Genomic DNA, 19207 nt, shown 5'->3' on the forward strand with positions numbered 1-19207 from the left:
AACAAGGGACCTAGGAACTGTAATCTTTGATACCCTACCTTGGACAAAGAGGTTCATCTGCTAGCAACTTCCAGATACTAAAATGTGTCTCTCCTTGACTAAGAATGAGTGACAGGTGTGAGGCTGGTTAGGATTATGGCCACCCTGCCTAATCCTCCTTTGGAGATTTAGAAACAAATATCCTACTCTTGATTTGCTAGAGGCTTAGGAAGCCTGTTTGGGAGCCAGCAGATTTAGCTTGGTCCAGGCTTTATGTGGTACAGTAAATTTTTTGGATGACAGATGCAGTGGAGAGGAGTTCAGTTGGAAGAAGGAAGGTCTGGAGGCATTTTTGTTGGTGGTAGCTGTGCAAAGAGGGCACCAGGGCCTTGGTTCCTGGGAGATGTTGCCTGTTTGGGGCTGAGAGGTTGCTGCCTGTCTGGTGAGTGCAGTTCCCCAGGGAGGAGGAGACTCTGCTGACTCTGCTGTCAGTTTGGCCAGTGAGGAGAAGCTTTTTGGCATTCTGGTTATCTCTTCATTTCAGCACAATCTGCTCAGGAGTCTGAGGTGATGCAATGATCACGTTGGAAAGCCATGAATCAGATGAAGTCTCCCTGGTGTCAGTCAAGTCCCAGGATCACTCATCATTTTTCTGGCCCAGTGTGTGTTTGGTTAAATCAAGTCCTGCTGTTTCTAGGCCCTGGGGTTAGTGTAAGAGAGGAGGAGAATCTGCCTTTCATCCTCTCAGAATTTTGCAATGTGACTGAAAACTTGGAGAGAATGTGTCAGATCTCAAACAAAGATTAGGTTTGATGGCATGGAGCCGTGGGTTCTGCAACCCAGCCCAGAATTCTGCTGAGGGAGTTGTATCATCTCCCCATACTTTAAAGGATTTGGACTCTGAGTTTAGGATGAAATATGGCTTGAAGTTTTCATAATTATTTCTTGCTTGCTTTCTTAGTTCTTGGGTTGGTTTTTGTTGTTTTTTTTTATTTAATTCCAAATATATCTCACAAATTATAGCCAATAGAAGTCTGAGTTCCTCTTCTTTGCTTCATTTGAAATCAACATACTAAGGAGCTCCACAAAAAAAAAAAATCCATAAATCACTTGTTTATGGGCATGAAACCACAAAACAGTGGGACAAAATTACCCTACTAGTTAATGTGGTGTGATTTTATCCATAACTGCAATGGTGTATAAAATCAACATAAAATAGAATGTAATTCAACAGATGAGTATGTCTTTATTGCTTCAATAAATGTGGGTAGTAGGTTTAGTTAGTTTTGCAATTTTTTTAAGGCCTGACTAGTGTTTTAGAAGGAAAATAGGGTAAGTCTGAAGGAATAATCCAAGTTATGGAGGCAAATAGAAATCTTTTCACTGAGGGGGGTGTATTTTCGTATTCATCCTCCCTTTGTCATTAATGCTTTGATAAAAGAAATATAAAATGTCATTAATTTAGACTCCTGACAGTAAAATACAGGAGAGCTCTAGTTTCTTTTTTTCCAGGTGTCATTTATTTAATTGTATCAGACATGGGCTGAGTTTGGTTTATTTACATTTTCTTGGGCTGATTTTGGAGGATTTTCCCCAGCAGAACCTCTCCTGCTCCCCAAATCCATTCTGCTGTTTCTTCAATCCCACTGTCCTGCTCTCATAGAAATATTTGGTTGTTCCCTTTTGATCAGTGGGAAGTGCTCTGAGGGAGATGTGTGGTATCTAAACCAAGATGTTGTGGTGCTGGCTGAGGACAGGAAACATGTTCAGTTAGCTGAAGTGCTTGCTCTGGTTTGTACCACAGTCTGGTTCCATCATTAGCCGTTTTTATGAGTCTGTCCTCCCATACTGGAATCAGATGTTTTATCAGAGCACTCTGAGGAAAAGCAGCAGCCTCACAGCTCTCCGTGACTGTGCTGTACCCTGCAGAAAATGAGTTGTTTAACTTAAAGCCACATCCCACCAGGGAAGAGGCAACATCACAAAGAGCTGCAAAAATATTGGCACCATCAAACCTCAGTATCAAAGGAAGAGATGAATCCGGGTCTTCCAAGAAGCTGTTTGGGCCTAATTGGGTTGGCTGGGCATGATGAGATGCAATCTATGACCAGTGCAGCTTTGTAAGCAGAAATGTCAAATATAGATGCATTTAAGTGAGAGCTGCCTCCTATTCCCTGTCCAGGCAAATGAGATTTGGAGGAGCCTGCTCACTGCAGGGTTCACAGGACAGCAGGGATCAGCAGGGAATTGTCGTCAGTGTTTCTGGGACTGGGGTTTGGGTTTTGCAATTACAGAGAAACGAGAATTGACATCCTCATTTGCTGGTCCCATTATTTAGTAAGGGATGGTTGTTTTTCTGAAATGTTTACCTGTTCAGTGATGATTTAATTTAGGAATTAATTTGGGGAATTTCTACTGCCTGTAGTGTGGTGCAGTAAGTCAGAATACTTAATTATGACGTGCCCTCTGCCTTAAAGTAGCCCTTTCTTACCTAATTTCATGTTGGTGCCTGTTTATGAGATGGAACACGGGTGCACAAAAATTGGGGACATTGCCTGTGGTAACACAAGACCTGGGAACTGAACTCTGGCCTGATCACTGGGTCTTTCACAGGCATAAGACTGATCTTCCTTTCAAGCCTTGTTTTACTCCCAAGGGCTTCCAACACAGCATCTTTCATCAGCTTTGAGTTCACTGGAAAGAAATAAAAAGCTGGGACATCTTTCTGAAAGTCTCTGCCTAATGGCTTGTGTTTTCCAGGGTATTGATAAACCCCAGTGCAAATCCTGAGCCTCCCCTGCCCCAGAAACGTGCTTTGGCTTCAGTACCACATTTAATGACAAACAGTCACCTAGTTTACCATATGCATTCTTTTATCTTAGCTTCTCTCCGTGCATGCTAGGAGATTTATTTCTCCTCATAATGCATTTCATGTGTGTTAGTTGTAAATATTGTGCTCATAAATCAGCCTGGAGCATCCAGCCCCGAGGATGGAGACAGCTCACAATAGGTCTGTCTGCTTCACATTGTGAGCCTGAGCTGCCTCTCTGCTTTTTCCATTGCTGGGCTCTGCAAGTGGCGTGTTGCCAGTCTCCTGCCTCACATTAACAGGAATACTGTATATTTCTAAATTCAAAGTGTTTTTCCTTCAGGACTAGGAGAATGTAATGGAGCATGCATCTGGCAGCAGGACACCGTGGCTGTGCAGGGATCACCCCCAGGGCTCCCTGCTTCAGTCACCAGGGCTGGGGACACCTTATGGCAGGGGCTGCATGCAGATAGATGCAATGTGTCATGAAAAACTGATTCTTCTCCCTTCCCAGAGCCAGATTCTCTAAATTCAATACCACAAAATTAGCAAGTCTGGTGTGTAATCCCCAGAACTCCATTTTTTATGCCACTCTAGAGCCAGCTCCATCTGTATTCACACCTACTGACCTCACTTTTTTCATCTAGGAGATGGGAACTTTTTTTCTTGTTTCATAAGAAGTTGTTGTGAGAATGAATTAGTGTGTTCTGTGTATGCATGAGGACACGCCAGTGCTACAGAGGTGCATACCAAACTGCCCCAAAACTGGGGTTGTTACTCCCTATTTTTGGGTAGTGTCATTTGGCTTCCTCTCCATCTGTCCTTTTTATTGGGAAGTTTGTCTGCCTGGTGGAACTGCAAGTACTTTGTGCAGTGCTCCTGATAAATTACTGCCCTTTTACTGATTTTAAGGATGTTGTGCTCTCAAAATTCCTGTGTTTACATGAACCAAGGCTACGTTACATTGCATGGTCTAAAGCAATTAATATTCTGTAAGCTTTTGGTGTTTTAATTGGCTTGTATTTGGAAGTCTGAGATGGGCTGAGCTGCAGGACTAAAACTAAACAGAGTCTGTCACACCAAAAATACTCTGAAGGAGTGTATTTCTTCATGGTAGTGCAGCTGAAAACACCCCGTTTACTGTAATTAGTTCATCTCACTCTTGTGACTAGGCTTCCCACCTAATTTATACATATTCAAATATGTTTCTAGGTATCTGATTCTTGGAGACCATGTTAAACCAGTGCCTTCTGTTGGTTATTCTGATCTAGGGAGATTTTGATTTGCCTCATTCAGCACATCCCAGAACTATAACCCTTGATTTGCCTCACCCAGTACATCCCACAACTCTGACCCTACATGCAGAAACTGTTCCCCAGAACAGTCTGTAACCATGATGCTCATCTCATGATGCATTTCAGGAGAGCAGGAGAGGAGAATGGTGTCATCACCTGAGGGGAAACACAAAGCAGAAAGAAACGAGGAGGGGAAATTTCGGTGCTTATTTTTAGACTCCGTGGGTGAGTATTATTTTCAGCCTTATCTCTATTAATTTCTGCAGAACATGGTGTTAACGTGTGATTAGAAGAAAGTATTGTAGTTTCTAGCTCAGGCTAAAGTAATCCCTCCCTGGCAATCCCTGGAGAGTCAATACACCCCTTTGTACCAAGGTAAGGCAGCAAAGACATGGCTGCAGGCATGGATGTGTCTGAGACAGCTCTAAGCTGTTGAGAAATAAACCTTACATGTGCATTTATGCTTAGTGAACTCACAGAATTGTCCCTGACACTGGGTCAGTCCTCCCTGTAGCTGCAAACACTCTGTTAGGGAGTTGGTTTAAAGCTAAATTTCAGTACGTTGACGGGGAGCTGTTCTCACACTCATCATCACATACCTTCAGCATCTTCTGTATTTAGCACAAGACTACACACTCATACGTTTCATTGAAGAACATGCTGCCTGTTAATCAGCACTTTATTGTCTCAGTATGCTTAAAATAAGCATTTTGTCACTTTCAAGAAGAAGGAACTTTATTGGTTTGCATTCTGGCACTGTGCTCCATGTTGTCAAGTGCTGTCAGTTGGCTTCTTTCTGTAACTTATGAGATTGAAACATTCTGGTAACAATTTTCACCAGATACATATTGGATGTGTTACAGAAGTATCTCTAATGTTCCAGAGAAAAGAGATTTAGTGGGTAACAGTTTGATCTGGAGTGCCAGAGGTCCCCTTTAGAGCCTCTGATTGCTGTATGGGACAGGGAACACAAAACTGAAATTCCCCTGTTGATCAGAGAATGCAGTGAGAGGAAGGAAAGAAGATAACATCTTATCAAGGGATCTTCTTGTTTCCTTTATGAACAGCTAAAAAGCAGCATTAGCCCTTCCCTCACTCAGTATTAAGCAGAGGACCTTTGAGGGAATAGTGGCTGCCAGGCTACCAAAATTCAGCTTGACTGTCTGAGACTGTGTCTGGAGTCTGAGGAGCACTAAAAACTCATACTGCCTTCAAGCCAGATGTTTTGAGTTAGGCTGCAGTGCTGTCTTTTCATTTGGTGTAGAGGCAGAAAAGTACAATGGGGTCTGATGTGTGCTTTGAGAGACCTGTCAGTAGCCCTGAGCCTTTCAGCCAGCTCTGAGCCATTCCAGCTCTGCAGCACTCCCAGTCCAGCACCAGCACGAGGAGCAGGGTTGTTCTTGACACAAAGAATCTTATTTGAGAAGATTAGATATCGCTGTCATTAAATTTAATAATTTGCAGAATTGTCCATTTCTGGTTTATATTCTAAGTGGAGCATCAGAAAAGGCAGCAGACTGAATGGAGACAGGGAGAGCCAACCCCTGAAATTATAAACTCATAATGCCCAAACCAGTCTGTGGGACCATAAAGCATATGAATTCCTAAATTCCAATAATCTGTGAAAACTTTTGAGGCTTGACTGTGGCAAAATAGCCCAAAAGTTTGGGAAGAATTGAGTTGAGCAATGTCCTGTGCAGAAGGCCACAAGTAGCTTTAGAAAAAGACTTGTGTAAGCCTATTAAATCTGGATATTTCCTGTTGTAAATAGATATGCTTGGGGCCCTTATTCAAGGCTATATGTAAGAGAGTTTAATTATGGTTATATCTTTTAGCCTGTTACAAAACTTTGCAGCTCTTTTTGAGAAAAAAACCCAAAAAACCAAAGCAAAGTTTCTTAGGGCACGTGAACACAAAAGAAATACATGAGATTTTTGTCTTGGAAATTGCAGCAGATTGCAGCTAACCTTGAACTCTCTTATTAGGAAGAAAAGCTGTGAGAACTTAACAAAATGCTATAATTATCCATGTTTCTAATGGGGTTTTTTTGGTTATTAATTGAGTTTTATTGTGCAGCAGCTTTTCCAGAAATCGTGGGGGCCAGGAGCATACCATTAAAGTCTTGTTTTGAATCACCCAACTAAGAAAAAAAAGTCTAGAAAAAATAAGTTCTTTGGATTACAAAATGTAAGAAGCATATTGATATAATTATCCTTAAAAGGAGATACTGTAGGAAATAGGATGGATTGAGTTATTACAAACATTCATGGAGTAAAAACACTATTAAAGCATTACAAGATTCAGACAACCAGTGAACCAAAAGTGTAAAAACAATGCTTTGGAAATTAATATTTTCCCAAGAAATGTTTCCAGTAAGAACCTGGGAAACTGCACTTTCTCTTGTGGGTGAAAAAAGTCACATTCTGACTTTAAAGGGACAGTGCTTCTGGAGAGTTTAGACATTCAGGATGTTCTCCAGCTCCATAAAACTGTGAAAAAAGAAATTTAAGGGCATCTTCTGGGTTTTTTTTCCCAGTGTGTACTCGTCAGTCTTTTTGTGTGTTTTTCCATGTGGACGGTAAAAGTAGAAGGGACAATTTCACAACTGCTTCCATTTCTTTTTCTGACTCCTGGGTACTTGTGGCATTGCTGCTAGTGGAAAATACTAATAAAATCCCTCTGGGGAGCAGAGTGCCCAGCATATTTTGGTGACATTTATGGTGCCCCGGGTAACCCTTTCCCTCCCCCAGCTCTGTGAGCCTGCTCTCAGGGAGAGCTGCTGTGCTTTGCTCACAGGCTCTCTGCTAAGGAAACCAGAAACTTTGATTGCATTTCAAATCCAGTCCGTGCCAGTAGCAATTCCCTGGTTGTTTTCCATAGGGTTATTTTCAAGTGGCCCATAAATAAACAGGGACATGGTCCCCGATGTGTTCTGGCCTAAATGATGAACAGGATTGATCTTAATTGGTTTCCTTGGTAGTTCTCAGAAAGAGCTCTCGGAAAGAGAGAACCTTGACTGGTTATTTAGCCTCAATATTGCTCATTCCTGACTTTTGCTGGTGGTTCCTGGAAATTTCTCAAGGCATTGTTGATTGAAATATACTGCTGAAACAGTGTCCAAGTGAAGTCCCAGCCTCCTGCTGTCAGAACTGGACCTTTTGTGGAGACAAAGGACTGCAGACTCCAGGGCTGTCATGTCTGATATCCTTCACTGGGAACAAATGCACAGGGAAAAGGAGAGAGCAGAGGCAGACCCTGCTTCAGCTCCCTTCTGTGTGGAGGCACAGACTTGTAACATGTACTGTGAAGCATAAATACATATATTTATATCTGTATTTTTAACTGTGTACTGCTGGCTGTGCAGCTGAGAGTGTGGAAGGATTCAGGAATGATGGGATATTTGTATGGTGCAAAACCCCCAGATTTGTTTCAGTAATGATCTTTAAAAAAAAAAAAACAGCAGAGAGGGGACAAGAGAACCCTTTTAACTCTTACTGGTGAAGGGTGGAGTTCTTTTTTTTTTTGATTGATACCTCTTGAAGTGTCTTAAAGTTTTGTGTGAAGCAGCTTTTCGTGGCCAGTGTCAGGGAAAGGATAGTGGGCACTGCATGGGATCCATTGCAGCAATTCCACTGCTGAAAATAACATCAACAGCAGTTTAGTGTCAAGAAACAAAGGCTTTGTCCCAAAATTATTATAGATCAGAGGAGTAAGCTTTGGAGAATGGAATGAAAAAAAAAAGAAAAATAAGGCCTGATTAAAGACTTTTAAAAATGCTTATTCCTGTGGGATTTTTGACAGTGTCATTCTAGCAGCATAAATTCATTTTAATCCAGCAGTGGCCATCCTCCTCGCCGCCTCTTTTCTTCTTCTTTTTTTTTTTTTTTTGTTATTTTGGCTTAGCTAACTGTACAAATTACTCAGTTTTCCTGTGTAGAAATTCAAACACAGAAAAAATAATCCAATCCCTGGATTTCTAAATTCAAGCAGCTTTCAAATCAGAAATAGTTTTGAGGCAAGAACAATAATCTTTCTGGTAGTGGGTGGCATAAAAAGACTGTTTTTTTCCATTCATGGCTTTTTCTTTTAAATGTATTTGATTTAGATTGATTTAGCCTGGTGTGGGAATTGAAAGTCTGACTGAAACTTCCTGTTCTGAGTTGTGGCTTGAGTGAGTTGCTGGGTGAAGGTGTCGGAGCAGCCCTGTATCCTCTCTCTTGCATAATGATCCTTGGTTCTGGTGAGTTTCCATCACCTGCGTGGGCTTGATGAGGCAGAGCCCTCTTGACTGGTTAAAAGCACAGGAAATCTGTGCTTCTCTCCAGACCTGCTCTGGTTTTTGAGAGAATTGCTTCATTCCTTTCTCTTGTCTCAGTTTGTCAGTACAGTGTAACTTTTCTAAGTGCTCTGAAACGCTGTGGAGGACTTGTTGAAGTCCTGGGGTGGAGGTTACACATGATAGTTCTTTACTGAGGTGCTAAATAACCTCAGCCCTGTCAGTGGAAATAGTCCAACTTGCCTTTTCTTCTTAGAAGCCACTTCCCTGTACTTTCAGTGAATTGCTACTTTTCCTGTTTGTTGTAGGATGTGTGTGGCAGCTCAGACCTTGTCCTGCACTGAGACCTGAGCAGGTTGGCACCAGAGGTTTCCTCTGAGTTAAGGCACATGGGAAGCAGTTCTGTCCTTCCAGGCTGTGCAGGGAAAGCCTTTAAGTTACAGCAACACCTACAGATGTTTCCCCTCTTCTGAGTACTCCAGTCAACAGGAAATGGCCAATAAGCAGAGTGGCTTCCAAACTGCAGACTCCTGCAAGAGGTACAGACTGGGGTGGAAGTGCTGGTTCTCTCCAGCTCAGGGAGAGGTTCCTGGGCTCAGGAGCTTTGTGAGATATTTATGGTGCCCACTGACCTTGAGCAGGGTTTTTTTTTGGTGTTGTGAGCCACAGCCCATTCCCACAGGGCATTTTATGCTCAGCCATCCTGATCTGGAGGTGGGTCACTTGATGTACTGGGGCATGAAACACTCCCCCAGAACAGCTCAGACCTTTTGGGGTGGCAGCACAGACCTGTGCTCAGGATCTGAAATATAGGGGAAAACAGGTAGTTTGTGTTGATTGTACGATCCCATTCACAACAGGTTGTGTATTGAAGCCCATGCCCTAAACACTTGTAGGTTTTTTTAAATGCTCAACTGATTCCTTACTTACACTGAACAGTTACTACTTTCTTATGTTTTTTTGGAAATTTTCCCCTTCTTTCCCTGCATCAATTAATATAAACTAGAGGTCAGAGCAGCTCTTCATTATGAAAATGTGCTAGTTTTAATCTGTTCTGTGACTCATTTTTCGTGAAGAAAATCAAGAAGGAAAGAGTCTTTGAATCTTTTAGTGTGATGAAAAGTACATAAAAATGATTCCTTTATGTGCTCGAGTGTATGATGTTTTCAAGGTTCTGTTTTTGAAGAAAATTTTCAGAATCTTACTGATCATGTTGACCTGCTGGATTTCTTTCTGCACTTCACATTTCTAGGGAGTGATACGTGGGAGCACTAAGTTGAAATCATCTGAGGCAAATCTTTATGCTTTTCAAAGAGTACAACTTGCTATCCAAATCCAGTGTCTGAGAAACACCATCATAAAAATTCAAATGTCAGTGAAGACAATTAGCATGGGTTTAGTGAGTACAAAACTGAACTTTGGAAGATAAAGGAGATAACCTTTGACTTACTACAGAGCATCAGCCACAGAGCCTCTGCTGAGATTTGAGTTCTTGGTGCTCAAGCACTGATGTGTGTGTGGTTGGCTGTTCTGTGTCCAGTTTGGCACCACCTCTGTGCAGTGCCACCCTTGCAGAGACTGTACATTCCATCTGAGTATGTGGTGCCCAACCAGCCAATTGTTTTTCTCCTTAGTCCCCCTTCCATGGCTGTGAAATATTTGCAGGACCTGTATTTCATGACTGGCCCAGTTACTGATTTATCTGCTGTACTGTTTATCCCACTGGGACCATGTTATTTTTTTCAGAGCTGACCTCCCTTGCTCACAAACCACAGCTAATTTAGGTTTATTTTCCTCCCTGCCCCCTCCTCCTGGCATGCTAACAGTCATTCCAACTGGCTGTTGACTTCCACTCAGGAATTGTCACCAGATCTTTCCAAGTTAAATCTTGCAAATGAAAATCACAATATGCTTGGCACTGCCTTCACTTGGAGGTGCAGTCTGCCCTTAGGAGGTGATGGTCATTACCAAATGTCAGCTCTGGGGAGAACCAACAGATGGCAATGCTCTGGTTTACATGAACTGCCCATGTATTTTGTTTAGACAGATTCAGGGGCATTTCTGATGCCTTTGGAAGCCAGAATTTCAGTGCAAACACTGGAAAGGAAGGGAAACATGGAGATGGAAGGAAGTGCTTGAGGTGCACATAAAATGCTTTCAAGTAAGATTTTGCAATTGCACAAACAGTGCATACTCCTATTTGTTTAAACAGTGTGGCAGCAAAATCCATTAAAAATAAATCTGGATGGGCATTCCCTCAGGTGGCTGAGACCAGTGCACAGAGCTCAGCTCGTGGCCCACCTCTGGGCACCAGAACAACCTGCTGGACACCAGGAGCAGACCTGGACCAAGGAACAAATCTCCTGAACACCAGGAACAACTTCTTATGACACCAGGAACAAGCCTGGACACCAGGAAGAGACCTGGACATCAGGAACAAGCCTGGACACCAGGAACAGCTCCTGTACACCAGAACAACCTCCTGGACACAAAGAACAGACCTGGACACAAGCAGCAGACCTGGACATCCAGAACAACCTCCTGGACACCAGGAACAGACCTGAACACCAGGAACAACCTCCTGGCCACCCCATTATTGACAGATGTCTGTGGGAACCAAGTGTCAGCAACAGTAGCTGAAGCTTTTTAGAAGCAATCTTTTCTTGCTTGCTTTTCCTAGAACTAAAATAAAATGAGAACAGAATCTGTGGCCTGGCCTATCTCCAGAGAAATTTCATGGACTTTATTAATCAATTATGTAAGGAAGATCATTGGGCAATGGGCAGAAATGACAAAGCATCTCTGTGAACTTGCTGAGTTTTTCTAAGCAGCCCTTTTTAGGACCTCATTGTTTGTCCTGCTGAGGGAGAAGAGTCTCTCTTCACAGAGGCAATTTAAGGCAATAGCTCCTTGTGATCAGAAGGAATGGAAACATGGCATGAAAAGTTGGGTTTGGTAGGTAACACAGCAGATCATGACAAAATTTTCTCATTCCTGGTGCTAAACATGACCCTCTCCACTGTTTGCTCTCGTAACACACTGCTCTTGGTATAGCCCATGTACAGCTCTGCTAAAGGAAATCGTGCTGGTTTGACTTGTTAAAAATGGCCTTTCCAACCTGGGGAGTAACCAGGGATTCAGTTCTGAACTTACACAAATCCATCATTCCACGTGACTTTGTAATTGTAACTGATCAAAATGTCAATGATCTGTGTAGAGTAAGCAGGCAAGCAGGGCATGGAAAAGATTGAATATGGATAAACTGCAGGTGAATTCTAAACATACACAACTCCAGTGTGGGTAAGACTGAACATCTAAAAGAAACATTAGTGGTATCATTAGTCACGGAGCTTTTCTAGGTATGAGCAAAAATGAAAGGCAGCACAAATCTGTGTCACACACCTCTTATTTGCATGTCTTCTTTAACCTGGATGTGTTCCCCATGGAGCTTCTGTAGACTAGCCCAAAATAATCTGCATGGATCCAAACAGTCTTAATTTTCTGTGTGTAAGGAGACTCAACTTGGCATTTCTGAATCTTACTAAGCTTTTCTTTTTAGGCTTAAACACAGGAAAGACTTCAAACCTCATTTCTCAGCTTATCGTGCAAATAATATTCTGAATCTTGCAGGATCATAACTTTTTGTATAAAGCTTTCCAGCTGTTTTCTGTTGATAAAAGACTTTAGCTGGGCACCAGGAGATAAGACTGTGGGACTGAGAAATTGCTGACTTAGTCTTGTAATCTTCCAGCAGGGCATTCCCACAGGGAAGTTATGGATAGGTGTAACTCTGCACAAGTTAATGTTCTAATCCTTGAATCCCACTGAATGGCTCAGTCACTGATTTTAATGGAAATTCTGGGCACCTGACACATTTCAGTTTTATACAGAGACTTTCAATTCCTGGCAGATTGTCAGTGTGGAGCTCAAACTGATTCCCTTGGGGCTGTTCCTCTGGATTTGAGGATGTCATTTTCTGAGAGCAAACCTGGCTGGGAACTTCAGTGACACCCTTTGGAAGGACTGTGAATTTCCAGGCTCCAGATCAGGAAAAACTGTCAGGATCAAACATGATTTAAAGCATGAAGAACTTTATTTATTGCCAGCAGAGAATGGCAGTGGAGTTTGGAATAGCTTAGAGCTTATGTTCTTTGCTTCTGATAGCAAATATACTGTCCATCCCTCCGCTGGGACAAAGGCTTGTCTTGGTGTTCCAGATATCTCTAATTATATAGACAGGGAGATAAAAGTAAGACAAATAAACTGAAGATGGAAAATTAGTTAGACAAATGGAAAAAATGCATGCAGATGGTTAGGAACACCTAAAATCCCACATGGTGCAGTGACTGCTAAGTCAGCCAACAATTTTTTATGAATGAGAAATCTAATAAGGAGGGGAAACCAGTTAAAATTTCCCCTGGAGCAATTGTAACTTCTACACCTCTTTTTTTGGTTCATAAACACCTCTGTTGCCTGCAAAAATACTTGTGAAGATGCTTTTTAATATGGTTTGCTAAGTTTTGTTGCTTGACTTCATTGTTCCTGCAAATCAGCAAATGAATTCCATTCACAGTTCGATTTTTTTCCTAAGACAAGGAATGTTCATGCCAGATTGCTGTTCCTACATTTTCCCTCCAAGCTCACACAGCACTGGAGCTCTGTGTGGTGCAGGAATACACAAGTGTGGGATCCATGTGCAAAGAGCCAGACTATGCCAGGTATTTTGCAGTGCTAATCCATTAAGTAACTGGAGCCATACATTGAATGGCACTTTTATCTCACATTTAATGGGTAAATACAGGCAGTGAAGTTGTTGGCTGTGTGTCACAGTCCCTTTGTCTCAGCTTCACATGGCAATCATTCTCTTCATTTCACTTGAGCTGTCCTGCAGCTGATTTATCCCCAGCCCAGCAGATAAGACACTCAGAGAGTGATTGGAGTCAAATCATTCCAGTCTGATACCGATGCAAGACAAAGCTTTGTTTGAAATCAGATTGACAAATGTTTGAAATCAGATTTTTCCTTAGAGTAAGGAAGCAGAGAAGGTGTTCTCAGCTGAGGCAGCTGGGGGGCTGCTTTGTTTGCTTGTTTATTCAGAAGTTTGTGACTTTTTAATATTCCACTCTGTAGAAGACAGTGCTGATTCAAAGTACATAAAGAAAATAAAAAGTCTAAAGTAGAAAAATCAGAGAAGGCTTTGGAGCTGGTGAGAAAATGAGAGGTGACATGAGAACAGGAAGGAAAGGGGAAGGTTATGTCATTAGAGGCTGGAATTCAATGTTTTGATGAAACTCCATGGATACAGGAAGGAGCAGGGCGGGTAAAAATAGCCAAATGAAAATGGTATGAGTTCCAAGAATTCAACTCTGAAAAGAAAAAAAGAAATATACTTTCTTGCTCAAAACCAGGTGGAAAAAGTTATGTATTCTTATGAAGCATTATAAAGGGTGAAGCAAAATTTGCTGTCTGCAATTTTATTTTTTTCCTCCAACAAAAACTTGAAATTTTGTGTTATTATACACATCTCTTCCAAATCCTCAGTGGCCTGGTTCCCAGGAGAGGGAACACTTTGTCAGAAAAGTCATCTCATCAGAAGCCCTTGGATGCAGTTCAGATCCGAGGAGTTTTGGGGCTGAGCACATGCAAATGCTTACAGCCACAGGAATTGTCTCCCTCCCTGAGTGGTAGGAACACTCCTGATGGCTGCAGGAGGAAATGGCCCTCACTGGGAGCACAGTTTACTTTGCAGGACGTTGATTTGCGCACAGCCAGCAGACAATTACACTGCAGTCTCTATTTTCTTGTACTGAACTCCATGTGCTTACAGTTCCCCTTGGAGATTCACTCTTATCTGCAGAACAGAAAGCTCTTACTACAAGAAAAAGAAAGAAAGAAAATCAACCCATTTGCTTACTTTGATTTTGTTTTTGTTAATTTCTGAACAGATGGTAACATACCACAATGGAAGTTTTATAAAAATTTCCATCTTTTAACTGAGTGCAGGCCTGAAATTTTTCCCTGGTGAAAAAGCGGAGTGTGAGTCATTAAACAGGCTCTGTGCTATCTGCCTGGGATTTTCACTCTGCAGTCAGAGGAGGCAGAAAGCCCTTCCATTACAGTAACTACCTTTTTTTTCCCCCTTCACCTGGGCAAATGGCCAATTCCATCATCTCAGGCTCAGTAGGAACAAGGAAGGTACAGTCTGAGGAGGGATGTAATGCACAGACAAGGGGAGAGCCATTGCCACAGGCCAAGAGCAGGAGTCCAGTTCTAGAGCTCACACAGTTGTCAGAAGGAGTGGCCTGATTTATGATTTCTTCAGTCCAGTCTGAATTCAGTAATTGAAAAGTTATGGGCTGGGTTTACAAGGGAGATGTTCTGTTGCCTGCAGAGTGCTCAGCACCTACTGAGTTTTGGCCCCAAATTATCATTATGGAGATAGAGAGTCTAAACCTAACGTTTGTTTGGACTCCGTTTGAAATTTGGCACTGATTGCTGTGGGACAAATAAGGCCCAGAGATGCTGAGTGTTCTTTTCTGCAGGTCTTCTGATATGACCTTGGAGAGCTGGAGGAGTCCAAACTCTCTGGTCTCCAGTGCTGTTCATTTTAGTGAAGTTACAGAACTTTGCTGAGAGGGGTTGGAAATAAAAATGGATTTTTACACTGAGGCTTTAGGGCTTTTGTAAAATCCTTTGTGTCTTCCCAGGGCCCTGAGTGCAGGCTCTGGTGCCCAGTCCTCACACACAGCATCTCCCTGAGCAGTGCAGCCCTCACCAATTTGTTCCTTTTCTCCTTTGTAGTGCCTGTAGAGTAAAATTACTTCAGAAAAATCAAACCAGGGTCTGAAATTTGCATTTTGGACTTTCCTCTGTATCACATTGAGGTGGTGCCTTCATCAGCTTTGGAGTGGAGATGTGACAAAGTTCCTGACAATTTATGGGTGTGTTAGAAATGCAGAAGGATGGATGGATGGATGGATGGATGGATGGATGGATGGATGGATGGATATATCAACCTTCAAGGGCTCTGTCATTCAGGTAAAGATGAGTTAATCCTTCTCAGTCTGTGTGACACTTAATGACATATACAAAGGAGGTGAATGGCATCTTGTTGCATAGCAAGGGTAATATAGAACACAATTTCCCCTGAAGAAATAGCTCACATACCTTATATAATGAATGAGCTCATTTTGCCTGTGTTTGCCAGAAACAATAAAAGTTAGAAAATGTCCCAGTAATTAAAATAAAGTGTTACCCAGATTTATGGTGAGAAATGTGAAATGTCAGGCAATTGAGTGCAGCTCCACACTCACAAATAAGCTTCACATTGGTTAGAACAGGTTGCATTCATTAGGAGGAACAGTGTGGGTCCAGGGCTGGCCCCAGAAGGCCAGGAATGGTTTCTCCTGCCCAGGGAAGGAAAGCAGAGGGGAGGGAAAAGTGCCAGCTGGCACATCCCTGATGGATCCTGGTCCTAGTGGTGATGCTGCAGCAGGCAGGGACAGACAGGATCATAGCTTCAAGATGGGCTTGGATGACATGATGGATGGGAGGGGGAGAGGAGAGAGTCCCACTGTCAGCCTGCCACGTGCAGGAAAGAAATCTAATAAAAATTTTTGAAGGGTGGAGATGAAAAAGGGAATCTAAGCATGGCCAGCCTTTCCTGCAGTCCTTCCTCTCACAGTCTCTGTTCATTATTTTAATACAAATGCTGTACCCAGGAATAGTTCAGCAGTTTACTAGGTATGAGCTCATCTCTTGCTTAAAATAATCTGAAACCCTAATTATTTTTTCTATGCACCATTCTTTGTCAGAGGGCCACGTAAGTGAAGTGGGTTTAATCTACATAAATACCAGGGAACCCTGAAAGTGCAGAACTGCTGGAGACAGAAGTGGAGCTCTCTGAAAGTCTGGTGGAAGCTCATTTGAGCAGGTCCTGCTGGAACATCCCCAGTGCTCTGTGCAGCTGGAGGAGGGCAGGCTGTGGAAATGTCCTGCTGGGACACAGGGACACTGGGAACCTGCTGCCCCAATGCCTCCTGTCACCAGCTTTTGTGCTCCTCTCTTCTGACACAGCTAATTAAAAATTGAAGAGGCTTGAAATGAAAATGCTTTACATAAAAGCAAGTCTGACAGTTGATGCTGTCTAGAAATGAAAACGTTCAGTGCCTTTTTCCTGGAAAAGAGAACAGGGCAATGTTAAATCAGACACTTCAGTAAATACAGATCTAGTGGGGGACTCTCACTACCTCCTTCTACCAGACTGAAGTGTCTGGTCCAAAACATAGCCTGTCTTGTCCAATGAAATATGGAACAAAAAAAAAAAATTAAACAGCCCCAGTCCTCTTTGTCTTTCAGTGTTGGATTCTGTTATTGCATAGTTTTGATCTAGGAGTAGTTCTAGGAATATCATGGAGTTTTGTCAGGAAAAAACCCAGTCATGAAGCTAAAAGCCATTGATGCTAACTTGGTAAAAGATTTGGATTGTGATAAAGATCTGCAGGGTGGCCTTAAGTCAGTTGTGTATCTTCTCTGTTCTGCAGTTCCACATCTGTAAAATGACAGAATGAATTTGTTTCGTTTTCATTACATGCTTGTAGGAAAAATCTCATTATGCTAATGAGGTGTGCATATGCTTTAATCACAGGTTCATTCAGAAAGCCCATAAATGAAATAAATATGAGATCAAGGCATAAGAATTGTGAGAAAGGAGTAGAAATGTGGGATTTTTAGGACAGCAAGTTCTGAATGAGTGAAGTGATGATGCAAGCACTGATCTCCACAGAGTGCCTGGTGCTCTGTGTGTTATTTATAGGAGGCACAGGCCTCTACAATAAATTGCAGGTTCACCTGTCAGACCAGCAGACAGGGGATCACTTTACAACAAGAGGGAAGAGGTCATAAATTTCAAGCAGTCATTCCCTGCCATGATTTTGGATGTTGAGCTGCTGTAAAGGATGTACCAAAGGACCTGAGGAGGGACACCAGGATCAGAAGCTGTGGTGATAAAAACCCAGCGAGTAGATCAGGAGATCTGACAGAGTCTTTGTAGCAAAGGTGCAGTAAGTGTATCAATATTATTTGCAAAATACAGATACCATGATGATGAGAAATGATCTCAAAGATGGAGAGATTATGGAGGAGAGAGGTGAATTCCCTGGATGCAGTCAGCATTCCCAGAGCCTCTCCTCATGGCAGAGTGTGTGTGGGAGGGCAGGGAGGGCAGGTCACCCACCTTGTGTGCTGCAGCTTGGGTTTTGCTGATCAGGAGCTCCTGTAGGGCAAGGCTGGCACGCTGCCTTTACTATGGATTGCTTGGGATAAGCTGTGAGAGAGAGTTGCTTCAACCCAGGCTTAACTTTGTCTGAAATGGTTGATTTTTCTTCTCTGGAATGGTGATGGTGGCTCTGGGAGGACCTGCTGAGGGGGAACAGACAGTTCAGGGCACTATTGACAGGGACAAGGCTTTGGCTTGGTGTTCCTGTCCCTGCCTCTGCTGGATGTGGGGCTCTGCCTTGTTTGCTCATTGCTGGCTATGCTGAGAAATGAAAGATTTGCTGTTCATGTAAATGGCAAAAAGTCTGTGCAGCCTGACTCCCTACAGGACTATTCTCTGAGCTCCTTTGGGAATCCCAGGAGTTCCAGCTTTATTCCCTTCTCTGACTCTGATTTTTCCCAGTGAATTCATTTTTTTATTGGAGGTAGCAAGCATGTTTTTTGGATTTTTTAAAATGAGGTGTTTGGCAGCCTCCACTGGGACATGTAGGTGCAGAGTGTGTGAGGGAGGGAGGGGCAGCCCTGAGCAACATACCAGGCAACCTGGGATGAAAAAAATCCAAAAAATGGAGAGCTCTTTCATGTGCTTTTAACAACCCCTCACCTCCCATACTTCCTAGGATGCCTGATGATTTCCTGCAAATTAAATATGAATTTTAGGTGAGAGCAAGTCATGTGTTAAGCAGGTCATGTGTTCATTCCATGTATTCATCATGGATATATGGCCAGTGGGCCATGACCAAGAGGTTCTGTACTTGGGAAAAGATAGAAAAGATACAGGAGGCAGGGGATGGAGCTGAGCTGAACAAAAGGAAAAGAGTTAAGGAAATAATGATGAGTTCTGAATCCATGAGGTTCTCTGGGAGAAGCTGCTGTGAATCTGGTAAAATAAAATCAGTGAGTTGGACCAAAGCCCTGAAGCACAGCCTTGCTGCTATTGCTGAAAAGTCCCAGCCACCTCACTGAGCTCTTTGTCCTGAAAGGTGTGCTGTAAATAGTTGACTTTTCCATTAATTAAAAAAAGAAGACTATTCTAGTTGTTATGAGTTTATTGCTGACCTCAGACAATGAAAATTTTTGTTTGTTCATCTTAGCTCTGACTGATTCTTGAAACTTTTTTTGGTGACTTTTTAGATGGCTTAAATTCACTTATTTCAGTGCATATCTCAGAGAAATATGTACAAAAAGAAGTGGTGTCTTTAATAAAAATGTTTCAGAATTAATTTTGGCTGAAAAGATAATCTACATCACATTTGTGAAATAATTTTCTGTAACTGGATATGCGTGTTGATGAAAAATTGAAAGATTTGAATGAAAAAGACCACCTGGCTCTCAGATAATACTTTCCAACAGAGAGTTTGAAACCTTATTCCTCAGGTTCTGGATAGTTTGGCATTCCCCAGTTTCACTGTAATTGATCAGTTAAAATCATGAGTTTGATAAATGATAATCTCTAAAGGAAAAGAGGGAAGGAAATATCCTGGCCATGCAGAAATTGTTTTACTTGTGTCACAATTAGCAATGAATATGTACAGTACAAGCATGGAGCAAGTGGAAATTGGCTGCTCCATG

The sequence above is a fragment of the Geospiza fortis genome, unplaced genomic scaffold (genome assembly GCF_000277835.1).
Source record: "Geospiza fortis unplaced genomic scaffold, GeoFor_1.0 scaffold37, whole genome shotgun sequence".
Lineage (NCBI taxonomy): Eukaryota > Metazoa > Chordata > Aves > Passeriformes > Thraupidae > Geospiza > Geospiza fortis.